This window comes from Bombus fervidus, chromosome 4 (assembly GCF_041682495.2).
Source record: "Bombus fervidus isolate BK054 chromosome 4, iyBomFerv1, whole genome shotgun sequence".
Classification (NCBI taxonomy): Eukaryota; Metazoa; Arthropoda; class Insecta; order Hymenoptera; family Apidae; genus Bombus; species Bombus fervidus.
In genome coordinates this window covers 11900500-11914043 of record NC_091520.1, presented here as the reverse complement: position 1 = coordinate 11914043, position 13544 = coordinate 11900500, and the positions used below count along the sequence as shown (strand labels likewise).

The following is a 13544-nucleotide window of genomic DNA, read 5'->3' as shown; positions in this document are numbered from 1 at the left end:
AGAAATCGAACCATGCCGAATGAGGTAGAAGCGAGAGGAGTCAAGGACGACGGCGACCAAAACGGGCTGGATGTCTGAAAGCGAGATCTCTCTTACGTCTCTGAGAAATTCCGCTCGATCCTCGGGATCAAGAAGGAAGAGGTCGGGGCGGCCTGGAGGGAATCGAGTCTCATCTGCATCCGGTAACATTGTTCCACGGCTTTCAGAGCCGCGAGAAAGACCATCCTGCCGCAACGTGGAAGCGTTAGGTAGCCTTCGAGACGATTTCAATGCGGCTGAGAACGGGAAATGAAGTCGAAGAGGTTGGTTTCCGAAAACCAGCAGGCTACGTCGCACGATAATTGACCTGGGAGTTGACTCGTTCCATCGATTTGCACCAGAGAAGAGAAACGGTGTATGGATTTGGCGAGACACGGCGATAACTTCCGGCGCTTTAACAAGCCTCGAACGGGCCTGAGAGGTGACGAAAATTATTAGTTTGTTATTAAATAGGCTTGAAACGAAACTTGAACTTTGTGTAGACACAAAAGATTGGTTATATTAAGAGATAGACTTTGATCTTTCTCTGGACGTCGACACGTAGATATTCCACGATTTCAAATTAGATGATTCGATGGATTTCAGATAGAACCTATATTGTAGGTAGTTCTCATATCTTTACATTTTTCATGCATTCTTTCTTCTTTTCTTCTTTGGCAGATCTAATTTCTCTGCCCTCGCGGCATAATAAAAGGGGTCGCAGGAGGATTAAAAAATTCCATATAGTAGAAAAATGTTTAAATAGAAGTAGAATTTAGATAGAAAGTAGAAAATGGAGAAGGTTCCCTGTAAAGTCTCCGAGTAGAACGGCGGTCATTCAACGAATAGCGCTACTGATCATTATTTCACGGCCCTAATAGATCGACTTCCGAATAATTAATACGAGAAATTATTCAAGAGCGATAAAAGACTCTAATAAAAAGTTTGATCGTTTCATAGATTTGCATCAGACCAGAGAACTATAGTAGATAACTATAATATGTAGGTTCTTTAACAGGTGTCAGGAAGATTCCAGCTACTTGCCGCTTACGGCTCGTAAAAGTTTCACGATCGCCATTCGGAAGTCGATCGAGGACTCGATCTTGTTCGTCGCTTCGACCAATTACTCCTCGCGCTTCTCGATAGCCATGCATTTAATTATTTCATTTTGCAGAAACAATCTTGGTGTCGTGAAACTTTCGTCGACCTTTCTTTCTAGCAAATGCTAAAAATGGCGACGGGAAGCTACAGGTGCGATCGTTTGAATGGAAACATTGAATGAAAAACACGAACGTCTCCGTCTTTTTGTGTTCCTTTAATGAGCTGATCTCAGACTGATTTGAATCCTGTCGATGGCGGATCGGCCACTTTACGGCCGATGATCAAACGTATCTTATTGATTGGTGGATGCTGTGCGGGGAAAATTGCTTCCGAAGACGATTTTATATGAATATGATTGTATTAACATGAATCGTAATCTTTTTGTTTGTAAGAAGGTAAAGGAAATTTAGATTTCTATAGAAATAGAAAAGAACAGTGTGGATTGTAATTTATAAGAACAAAATGGAATATAATAGAATAGGATGGAACAGAGTATAATAAAAATTTTGGTTTAATTTCATTTTACCTTTTTTTAAGTAATTATCGTTGTTACAAACGATATGATTTTATTTCCTTTCAGATAGAGGAAATTTCTACCGAAAGGCATAAATACCGAAAATAATTTGTATATATTATATTTCAAACCTGCGTGTTTCCATCTTCATAGCTGAAAAAAAAAAGCTAATTACTAATCTTCTATATGACTGTGGTCCAGGGTAATGGAAACATTTAAAAACACAGCGGTTGTGCATGTCAGAAAAGGTAAGCAATGTTTCAACATTTGATAAAAAGTTTTAAAGCAGCGTCGGGTGTCAGGCCATTTGTAACATTACAATGAGGATGGTGTTTCTGGTAACGAGGAGGACACGCAAAAAAGACACTCCAGATGTCTCACGATTAAACCTAAAGGTCTGCGCAAAAAAGAACAAGATAAAGCTCGTTTTCCTTGGTTTTTTCACTTCTCCTTCCTTTTCCCTTGCTCTTAATTTCTTGTTTAATGCAAGGGACAGAACATGTGACGTGAATGTAAGATTAGAGAATCTTCCTCAAAGGCGAGATCGTTTTAGAGATAAAAATTAGTAGCTGCAGAAAATCTCCTCAGAAATTGTGCTAATAGCATCTAAAATAGATTGACCTATCATGCTAAGATTTAACATTAAAGAGGGAACGAAGAAATTAAGATTTAAATTTCTTAAGCGTCAAATAGATCTTCAACATTCTGCAATTTTTTAATATCGATCCTAAAATCTTCCTAAACTCCAAACGTTCCGTACATTCCACAAATTTAACGATCAAACGTTTATTCCTATCAGAAAGCTATTAGAATCGCATTCACAGAGGAAGACAACGTCAATTTGCAAGCATGGCCGAACAGGAGGAAAAGAATCGGGTGATTTAGCCAACGAAAAACGAGAACCAACGATCGCGACAGCTGACAAGCAATTTTCAGAGTCCAAGCTGCTGGTAGCGGAAGGAAAATTCTATTCCGATATCTATTCCGCTGCTCGTGCACGAGTTCGCGCGACAGCAGGCAATGAGACAGCCTGGGAGTTCATTAGATTCCTGTACAAGCGTAAGAAATCCTCTTCGTAGACGTAGCTTCTACCAGAAGCCTACCTTTCATTCTATTTCATTCTAAGTTGTTTCGTAGTTTTATCGAATCTTCCGCTTCTTAATGGACACCAATTGAATGTCTCGTTCGATACATGAATTTTGATGAAATATCGTTTTATGTTCTACCCTTCGTCGATTATTATTAGCTGGACTCTCGTTGTCCATCGCTGATTTGCGACTATTGACGTAGAATTTCCTTAAAAGTTGTTCAGAGATGTACGAAGACCTGTCCGTTTCCATGGCAATTTGGTTTGGAGGATTTTTGATGAAATTACATACGAAGATATAAATCAGAGAAAGTAATTTCAAATCTCGATAACATTTCGAGCAAACCTTTGTACAGAAACATCACATTTGAATTTTAAATTTCATCTACCCTTTTACCATAAAATAAAAGTAAAACGTAAATCATCCATTTTCCTCTATAAACAAAACATTAGCAAGAAACTTCCCTCTTTTGCTTTCGATAGTTAAGAATATTTCCTTCGCAATATTAAAAAGCATTGAAAAAATTAAATCATCAAAAAATGAAATAAAAACCACACTCAAAGGTTCATTATCCTAGAACTGGGCTAAAAATCAGATTCGTTCAATTTTCTTTCTCGTATCTTGAAAGATCTTACATTGAAAAAATTCTATCTGGAAAAAATTCGTAACAGAAGATCGTGAGGCGTTCTTTTGGCGAATATAACTGCGAACAGGTGTCCGGATTCGAAAGCAAAGGGCACGATCAAGGGAGATCAGACGGGATGTCGCGAGGTCGGAGAAGAAAATCGCGGTAAATGCTGGCAAAGATCCTCGACGGATCGTCTTGGTTCTCGTCCGCCTCTAGGAAACGCTGAAACGCTCGAGCCACGGAGATTAAACGTCCTTCCGGCGGCGTAATGGCGTGCTTAGATCGCACGAGAGATCTCGTGGCTACACGACGGAGAAAATCGTTCGATTCGCGTTTCCTTGCGATCTCGAAAGAATACCAACGATAGTGCGATAAGAAGAGTGGAATCTATTTCAATCGTCACGCAAAACTGCAAATTGGAACGTTCCAGGTATGCGAATATAATAAAGATTTTATTCGAGATTCTTCCGCTCATTTTGTAATTGCTGCAAGTAAAGATATAGACAATCTTATCCTGGGTATTCCGATTTACTACCAATTTGTTAGAACTGAGAATTCTCAGATGAATTAAAAATATCCGAATTGTCTCATGTTCCTGATATTTGTTGTGCTTATTTCGTAATTATTGGAAATGAAAGCAGAGTAGCCTGGTTTAGTAAAGTTTCTGGCAAATGGAAAATTCTCAATTGCATCTAGAAACCTATCGATTCTTAGTTGATTCTAGAGTAATTCAAAAGTTTATACTTTTTAGGAATCAACGGAATACGATCTGTAAGGATTGGATAACGATCCACGGATCGTAATTACGAAGAAGTTTATACGAATTCGAAGAATACCTTCCAGGCAAAGTTAACAGAAGAGTAGACACTTGTAGGAGAATGGTTGGGCGTCGCGAAGAGCGCAAGAAGAGAAACAAGGAAGTATATTTCCAGATTCATTTCATGACGGGGCGGAATTTAACGAACGAAACTTTAACCCGGGTCGCAATTCACCGGAACGCGTCGATGAACATCGTTTAACTTAGAATTTGGTCGGAAAGTTAAGAGAGAATCGCCGGTGATATTTGGCACGAAAATCGACAGCTGTACAAATTGCGAGCAATGAAAGGAATATTCGCGTTTGATCTCGGTCCACTCGTCGTTCGTTGGTAAATCTGGATTCGAAATCGACCGGAATAAATTTCCCACCGAACCAAACACATAAATTATACATAAAACCAACGATAAACACTGTCGAAGGGAACTTTGAATTTTCAAGTATTGTCGTCCTACTTTCGCGGAGGGAATCGAACGGATAAAAATCGTGCAAATAGAATGCCCCGACTAAACCAGAAAGATTGCCGACGATTTATCTAACGTAGAAAAAAGAAAGGAAAGCATAAAAACTTGGAAATACAAAGAGATAAGTGCTCCGCTATAGAGAGTCTCAAGGGAAGCGTCCATTTTTTATCAGGATTAAATTTTCAACGAACCCATAGTAATGGCCCCTAAAAGTCTTCGTCTCTTTCACATGCAACATATAACGCAACATACAATCCATAAAGCGCGACGATTTAAATTTCAATGCTTGCATGTTTTACGAGTTTCGTAGACATTCTCTTCCTCCACGAAGATTTCCATGAAAGATCCACTTTTATGTTTCATCCTCTTATTAGTAATTCAGCTTTCGATCCTTGTAATTGAATCTTTTTTGACTTGATGGTTCTTTCATCTTAAGAGGCTTAAAAAGCATCTATTCTAGCAAATAATATTCTATCAAATAATCTATTAAATTTAAAATATATTATATTAAATATTAAATTTTTATAAAAAATAGGATATGCTCTAAGGCTTTAGAACGTAAGAGTATATCCTTTATGAAACAGAACCTATAGACAAAAGTCTTAGAAAAATCATTATATTTTATTAACACGATGTACATCAAATATCATACATAGCGATTTACGCAAACTGAAACCTTAAACTTTCGTTAAAAATAGTTCTCAAGACATTTGAGAGTGCACGTGTAGCTGAAAGCCACGAACAGGGCAAAATGTAAAGAGACAATGTACAAACACGAAACTCGCTCGAAAATTTCGAGTTCCGCCCTATGAAGCTTCGCTGAGACGCGGGTTACGCCGGCATGCGCTTCAATCAGCCTGAATTTTCGGCTAATACATCCTCGGAGACTCACCTTTGACCCGCTTCCATCCACTAGACCAAGCTAATTTCGTGCAAGTTCGCACGCCGTGGCAACAACTTTGTATTTCCGGCCGGATCCTGGCAGCACGCGTCTTTCTAGAGTTTCACCGCTCGATCCTTAACGAGACAGACGAGCGCGAGATGCTTAACGGATAGGAGAATGTGTTTTGATGTTTCGTGCAAGTTCTCCGGATGGTAATTGGATGGATAGAACTGATACGGGTACGAGGAATTCTACGGAGGATCTACGTTTTGTTATTTAGTTTCTCGAATTATTATCCTCGCAACTGCTACTGCCGTACTTCTTCGATTAGTTCTTCCGGTCTAATTTGTACTTCTTGTTAAATTATCTTGCCCTGTTGAACTAAAATCTTTCACCTTGCTGGAGATCGGAATTTGGATTTAGAGGGTTGACGAGAAATTTAGAGATACTCGTTATTTAATAAACTTCAAGCATTCAGACGAGTTCAATTGAAAGTTGTCTGCAGTACTCTTTAATAATTCATTATTTGCTATTCTATTGATCTTTCAATCGCATCGCGTTTTAATCTTTACAAAGAATTAAATTAATGAAATCAAGTTATAGGAATTGAAAATATCAACTCTGTCAAGATGTCTGTATTCTATTGTCACGCTTTTCAAGATATTATTTTTCCATTATTTGGAGAACACTTACGATAGTAGCTGTATCGTACAATGGCCTTAAAAATGAAAAAAAGTTAACTGATATTTATAACTCTTTTCACTTTATTCTACGCGAGATTTACATTCCACCCCACTGAAACGAATCCTTTTCCATTTTTTCACATTTGCATCGTTTACCATTTCATCCATAACCTCAACAATCCTGTGACGAATATTCACAGAGAGTGAGTGAGAGAGAGAGAGAGAGAGAGAGAGAGGGGAAAAAAAGATAAACTGCAGACACCTCGTGCACCGAAATATCACGAAATTCGGAAGCAAATTCCGGTTCACGATACGCTTCCTTTTAACGGTCACGAAATCGAGCAATCTCGAGGCAACGGCCGAGAGTTTTGCGCCGCCCTTTTACCCGTAGAATATTTGCAGAACTTCATACGCTGGCGATCTCGTTGGTGATTTTTTTTCTGCTGCCAGTCGATCAGTTCGTTTGTCCACCATCGTAAATATTGAATATCCATTACGAAATATTGCGGGGTATCGAATATTCGAGACGCGGGATCGATACGCCTCGATAGGCGCTGCCAGCCGAGCCGTTTCAAGGGAAAATTGCTTCGCCAGGTCTGGTCGGCATCTTCGATAATTAATATGGCTGTGAAGGCTCGTACCTGACGCGGAAATAATGGAGAGACTCGCAAGCCGTATCGTTGACCGGATATTTTCGGTATTCGGCTGTAATATTCGTCGATGTTCAGTTGGTGACTTTCTACCCTTTTTCTATGGCGTTCCGCTCGAAACGATTAGGTTCGGTCAAAATATTTATGAGATACGGCTACCTCACGAAGATAATTTGACTCTGGAAAATTTGTACACAGACCGTAGAAAAATTATATTGATAAAGTTGGAAAGCAATCGGAAAATCAATACGAAAGTTACTATAATAGACATTTACTGAAGACATACCAGAATTTAGACATTATTATATAAGTATGTACAAGTATGATTAGTAAAGATTTAGTATAAAACGAGTAGCCGTTTTAAACGCATAGACGTTAAAGATGGTTCTACTGAATATTGAGATTTATTAATATGATGAATAATTGACAGCTTAAATACTTTTGCGATCTTTGCAAAATATATACGTTCCTCTACTAGTCGGTATACGATACCCTTCATAAAGAAATTATTGTTCATTAAGAAATTATTTTCTTTAGGTTCGTGTCATTGAAATTTTAGAAAAGACATGATAGGAGGAGTTGAAATTTTCTATACGGTAATCCCTGAATCATCAAGGGACTATAAAAGTATAATCCCAGAAGCTTCCAGCATTTCATCAAATTAGAGGCATACGATTTGATCCTGGATACATTTTTTCTATCTCATGTCCCTGGAATCTCATTTGCTTGATGGCACAGAAGAAAGTGATTACGTCTCATATAATTCACACCGAAATGCTTGCTGCTTGGAACGTCTCCAAACGCGTCGCTGGAAAAACATATCAAAAACGGTTTACTCTCTGCATTCTTTCAAAAGAGGAAAAGCATGTAATACAATCATACAACTACGATTCACCAAACTCTCCACTGGCTTACGAAAGTACCATAGATAAATTTTATGTGCGTATTATGCGTGTTGATATAACTTATGGTTTCCTTTAGCTCGAATATTTCTCCTCATACGGCAAACTGAATATCATAGCGATGTATGTATCGTATATATAAACTAAATATTTTAATCGAATAAAATGCTTATAGCTTTTGGCATTGTGCTTCTTTAGTCCCTTGATGGCTTTATATTTGTATATAAATCAAGGCTCAATTTTTAAAAGTATTATCTCTTTAGTTTCACGATCGATTATGTTGTAACATTATTCTCCGTCGCAATTTTATGATTTGAAATAGAATGCCAACTTTCTTCGCCCTTTGTACAATTATACTCCCATACGATCTCTAATAGTCTATTTTAATACTATCGCCCAAACTTTTAACATCCACACTACCATCTAGACAGTATACGATACGCATCATCCAGCAGCACCAAAGTGATTTGCTGGAACCGTAGTCAGAAAACGCTACCGGAAGCGCTCTTTATCGGAGCGGGCTGTTTCAACGGACTAGTTAGCCGCAGCTTCGCCCGCTTAATTTGTCATCGCAGTCGAATTCGTCTGGTCCAACTTCTACAGCGTTGATCCCAGCAACATTGGCCACACACGAGCACATGTATACATACGTACCAGTCTAATCAATATATATATATATATATTACTATACTACACTGTGTATACTATACCATGTATATAGCGCACTCTCGTTGCTAGAAGGCGGCCCGTAAAGGGTACAATGCGTTTGAAGCTTGGTACGGGGGCCGACCAGTCGAACAACCAGAGAAGCGAATGAAGCGAATGAATCGAGCCCCCAACGGTGGGGGATGATGGCCGATGGTGGTGGAACGTTCCGCTGCGCAACAATGCTTTGCGGCAACAATGCGCAAACAAATGATTCCGCTGTACCGACCGTAATTACTAGAGGCACACGGTCCTTTTTCCCCCCTCCCCCAATCTCCTGATGCTATCCTTCCGTGTGTACCCTTCGTTCCTCTCTTTCCTGTTGCTTGTTCATCTTTCCATCCGCGTTTACACTGTCCCACTGCCTCCCGACCATCCCCTCACTCCGCTGCACTACCCCTTTCTCATTGCTCTGATTGCTAAATCAACGCACTTCCGCAACGACGATTGATCCACCCTCTCCAACCCTCTCTGCGTCCATCCACCTCTACCGAGTGGTACACCAGTGCACCGACCAACCTTCTCGTTCTCTGTCCAACATCGTCGCTCGATGGTGATCGCAACGAGGGCAGAAAAGAGCCGTGCACCAATCGAGCACGGTCTTTTTGCAGGATTTTCTTTGTGCCTCGTAATGGAGAGACCGTGCAAACGACGCTCGATGCTCCGAGACTTGGCCCGCGGGATTGTTGCCTGTTGGCTCTCGTTCGAACACCGCTAATTCATCAACGGCTACGGTCAATGGTTTTTCTGACGACGATCCAACGATGTGGATTTTAGGGGTTCCGGCGTTATTTTCGGAAAGGATTCGAACATTCTTAGGGATCATGCAAATCAAAGGAATTGGGGGTGTATTACTATAACTCGCAAAAGAATTTGAACACTTGAGTAAACCTTTTCTGTATACATGTATGTATATGCATATACTATGATTATAATCTTTTACGAACATATATTATGCGTGTAATACGAAATATTAAAAAATTGTATTACAGCTATAATGTGTCTTAACCATCGTGACTGTATCGGTAAAGTAAATGAATCTGAAAATGCACATAGACGTTCGATTTTCAATCACTGAATAACCGATAGTAAACCTGAAACGAAAGACGCTCTATTCTTTCTCTTTCGTCCTCCTTTTCTTATTAGAAACAAATTAGGAAGAATAATCGAAGCTTTATAAGACTGCTGAGACTAAATTATAAAATGTGTGTCAAAAAAGTCAAGATGAAAAAGAAGAGTACAACGAAAGAATAAGGACAAGCCTTTATCTGAATATTTTATGGAAAGTTATTCAAATCTCCAAAAGAGCAAAACACAGACGCATCGTAAATCTATAAAATTCTTATGAAAAATACAAATACACGATTCTAGCAATTCTGGTGTTAAATTTTTAATCGTGTCAATTTCTCATCGCAGTTTCCCACCCCATAAAATTGAAATTTCTGTAAACTGAATGTCCCAATCGCAAAACGCAACGGTTTGTATCACAAGAATATCACAGTTTTATCACAGGAATAGCGATAATTCCCCAAGATGATTCATTTTGCAGGACCGTTTATTCGAAAACGAAAATTCCCAGCACCGCAATACCGATTAAACAGTGCAAACAGGTTTGAATTTACTGTTTCAGGGATTAGGAAAAAGCATAGAGTGCGAAAGGTCAACAAAGAGCTTTGCCGGACAAATTGCAGCATGAACGTCAATCTCCCAAGTGTCGATAATCGTTCAGGTCAAACATAACTTCCGCAATCCGGTTTGTGGATAAAATATATGCGATCTGGACGCGAGATCGCTCAAATTCTGCTTCTTAATTCGGACCAAGCGGTAGAAACTCGAAGAGGCGAGGGTAAGAGCTCGCCAGAGACGATATAACTGGTAAGAGATGACTTAATAACGGCGCGACCATCGTACACACACGTGCCCACTTGAATTCAAGCTGCAAGATGCTAGCGATGGATTCGACACAACTTCGAACAGATTTGGACTTCGAGTTGAAAGCTTTTTGGTAAATTTGATAATCGGGTCATTCTTTGATCAGAAGCTTCTATAGTCATGTTCAATTAACGGAAGCAAATCAATGTGGGAAACTTTCGTGTAATTTTCTAGTAATACGTAAATTAAAACGTAATCTCCTAAAAGAAAAGTGTGCTTATTGGAATCTGTGTGGTAATTTTCACTCTAATTCTTAGATGATGCTGCAAACTATCTTCTTATTTAATGGTAGAATGGTAGAATGGTAGATCGAGGAACTTTTTACAACATCGTGGTAATATGTAAATTAAATTGTTGTATATGTAAATGTAGGAAGGAAGTGTGCTCATTGGGAACCTTCATTTAATTAACGTAATTAATCTTTTTTAATGGCAAAACTATCTCACGCGTCTGTCGACTATTTTACATAATCCTGATAAAAAGTCTAAGAAACGTGAAATGTTCGCTTTACAGAAGAAACTTTCTAAAAAAGATCTGCAAACATCCAACAGAAACGAACGCTAAAATAAAAACGCAACGTCCCGAAATCCTCCCGTAAAGTGCACAAACGAAAGTCGACCATTTCAAAAAGGAATAACAAACTGACCCTCTAACTCTGAATAAACGCAGCTCGTTGAAACCTTCGAGCACTTAAACTACCCTGAAGCTGGTGGACCGCCATCCCATCGGAACTCGGGTTCACGTTGGCACGAGAAGAGTGGTCGCAGACTCGAGAAGCTAAAGGCGTCGAGAAACGGAAGGCTACGCAGACGCCTGACACTGGGGCAATATTGAAGCAATAATCTTGGCTTCCTTCCTCTTTCTCCCCGCGTTACAATGTATACCATTGCTACATGGAGATATTAAACTTACCTGCCGCCTGTGTGACCGCCCCTTTCTGGGTTTGTGTTCGTGTGCGTGATACCGGTGCAGCTATCGTTGATCTTTATCCCCTGTTCCTCGGCCGCGCTGTTAAATAGCCCCCGGGGGAGTATATCGGCCGCGTCCGACGTCGGCTCCCGCACCTGCAATCGATGAATAATAAAATCATACTTTGCGACTGTACTGCAAACTCAGTCCTTCTGTTCTCTTTATTTACTTTTATTCCGTTTAATAAATAGATGCAAGATCATTATTTCTAACTAATTCTTGGATCTGTTTTTACGCGACGATCGATCGCGTTACAGAGGATGCAGACGATGAGCGATCAACGTTGTCTCAGCTAACAATGAATCGTTAAAATAAGAAGAATGAAATTTTTGTATTTTTCACTTTACAATTATTTTATTAATTTAATGAAATTTTCATTATCCACGCGTATTCAAACTCTTACCCCTAACCCATGGTTCCGTGATTTCCAATTTCTAAAAAATATAGTTTGACAATTTTTCCAATCAGGAACAATCGACAAAGTTTGCTTTTTCTGAAGGTTTGCGAAAAGGGGATTGGATCGTGGCACAAATTGAAAACCGCAAGAGTTTCGCAGGCAGGATTTAAGGGTGGTCGTTTGTTTGTAATTTTAAATTAGCAATTGAATTTTTAGGGGCAGGATGAGATGGGATATACAGTGGTGGGGAAAGTAGGATAGAAGCGTGACGAGGAATATTTTTGGAGCTGGCGTTTTGGTTCGAGGTACTTGATAGCTGATAGGGCGAGGGTGTTGGGACTTTGATGTTCGAGATGCTTCAGAAGAATGCTTGGGAATGATGGTAATGAAAGCTGTAATTAACGATGCGCGATGAATCTACGTTTCGAGCATTTAGCGTGTGAGAACAGTTTTAACGTTTAATTGATTCGCTGCTATGAAAATATCGTTTTCCTTGGAATTGCACGTCTCTTCAACTGGAAATGTTTGTAGTTTAGTAATGGCGATTTTAACATACCGTTTACTGTTTCGTACCATCATCATCATGATATTATAATATTTATTTATATTTAAAAAACCGAAATATGCTTTTTGTGGAAAATTTTTACGAATCCTTGAGTACAGATCAAATATTTACAATAATATCATGACTCATTTTATGTCGTCTTTTTAAATAACAGGGTTTGCTTATGGTAAATGCCATGTATTATGTACATCAAGGCACTAGACACTTCAGAAATTCCAAGAGGAGACTCGAAATCGTAGAAAAGAGGACGTGGAAAACAGAATATCATGCGAATAACGCGGAGAAAGGATACGGACACTTAAAAGGAGCACTTTGCACCTAAGTGTACTATATCAAAGCGGAAGGTACAATAGAATATGAACAAGGGAAGAGGTTGCAAAGCAGAATTGATAAAGAATCACAGAGAAAGTTCAAGTCTTCTTTAGAATGCTAGAATGCGAGGAATGAAAAACATTTATAGTATATAATACAAATATAGCGAAATGTATGTTCCCACATAGAGGAACATCAGTAGATAAAATACAATGCGTTGACTTCAAAACTCTATTCGTTTCAATACTTTTCAATTAAATTAGAAACCTCGTTTTATCCAAACCTTTTGTTGAGGTTATTAGATGTATGAACAAAGGAACGCGTGGATATATTGTAAAGTAGAAAATATATTTTAATACAGAAGTGTAAGTACAAGTAGGAATATAATTTGAGCTGGTTCAGATCCGTACGCTAGCAGTGTTACCCTATGACTGAAAGCCCTGAAACCATCGTCGCCTGTCTACTGTTTATGATCTGCCTTCGTCCCAGTCTTTTGTCTATACGCTGTCGATGACTTCAGTGCTTGAGAAAACTAAAAAGACCAGACGTAGAGTCTTCTTAGAAGTGGTGACCACTTCAACGTCTTTAAACCTAATTTAAATCTCATCTATCACTCGCGATAATTTGATATGTTGCGATAAATATAAAAAATATATAACGTGAAGAGAACAAGTAAATCTTTAATTTAAATCTGTATAGTAGCTGGCCATAAGTATAACAACACTTGTGTCCGGATAAAATTTGCTATAAATTCACTTGTTCCGTTATATTATCATAAATCTATCGTTTCGTCCATATCATACGTATCTTATAATGTAAGATATAATTTCTCAGACTATTTCTCAAATTAGAGACTCTTACCAATGACACCAAACCAGGGCAAATAGTTTAGCAAATTCTACGCCGACTGGAGAAGG

At 38.9% G+C, this 13544-nt stretch overlaps 1 protein-coding gene across 1 annotated transcript in view; it reads right to left on the bottom strand.

Moving 5' to 3' along the window:
- The window catches only part of Sfl (N-deacetylase and N-sulfotransferase sfl), a 371012-nt gene that overhangs the window by 245685 nt on the left and 111783 nt on the right, over nucleotides 1-13544 (bottom strand). The window contains exon 3 of the mRNA XM_072002119.1: nucleotides 11297-11448. The gene's annotated coding sequence lies outside the window, so the exon portion shown is untranslated. The remainder of the gene's footprint in view (nucleotides 1-11296; nucleotides 11449-13544) is intronic.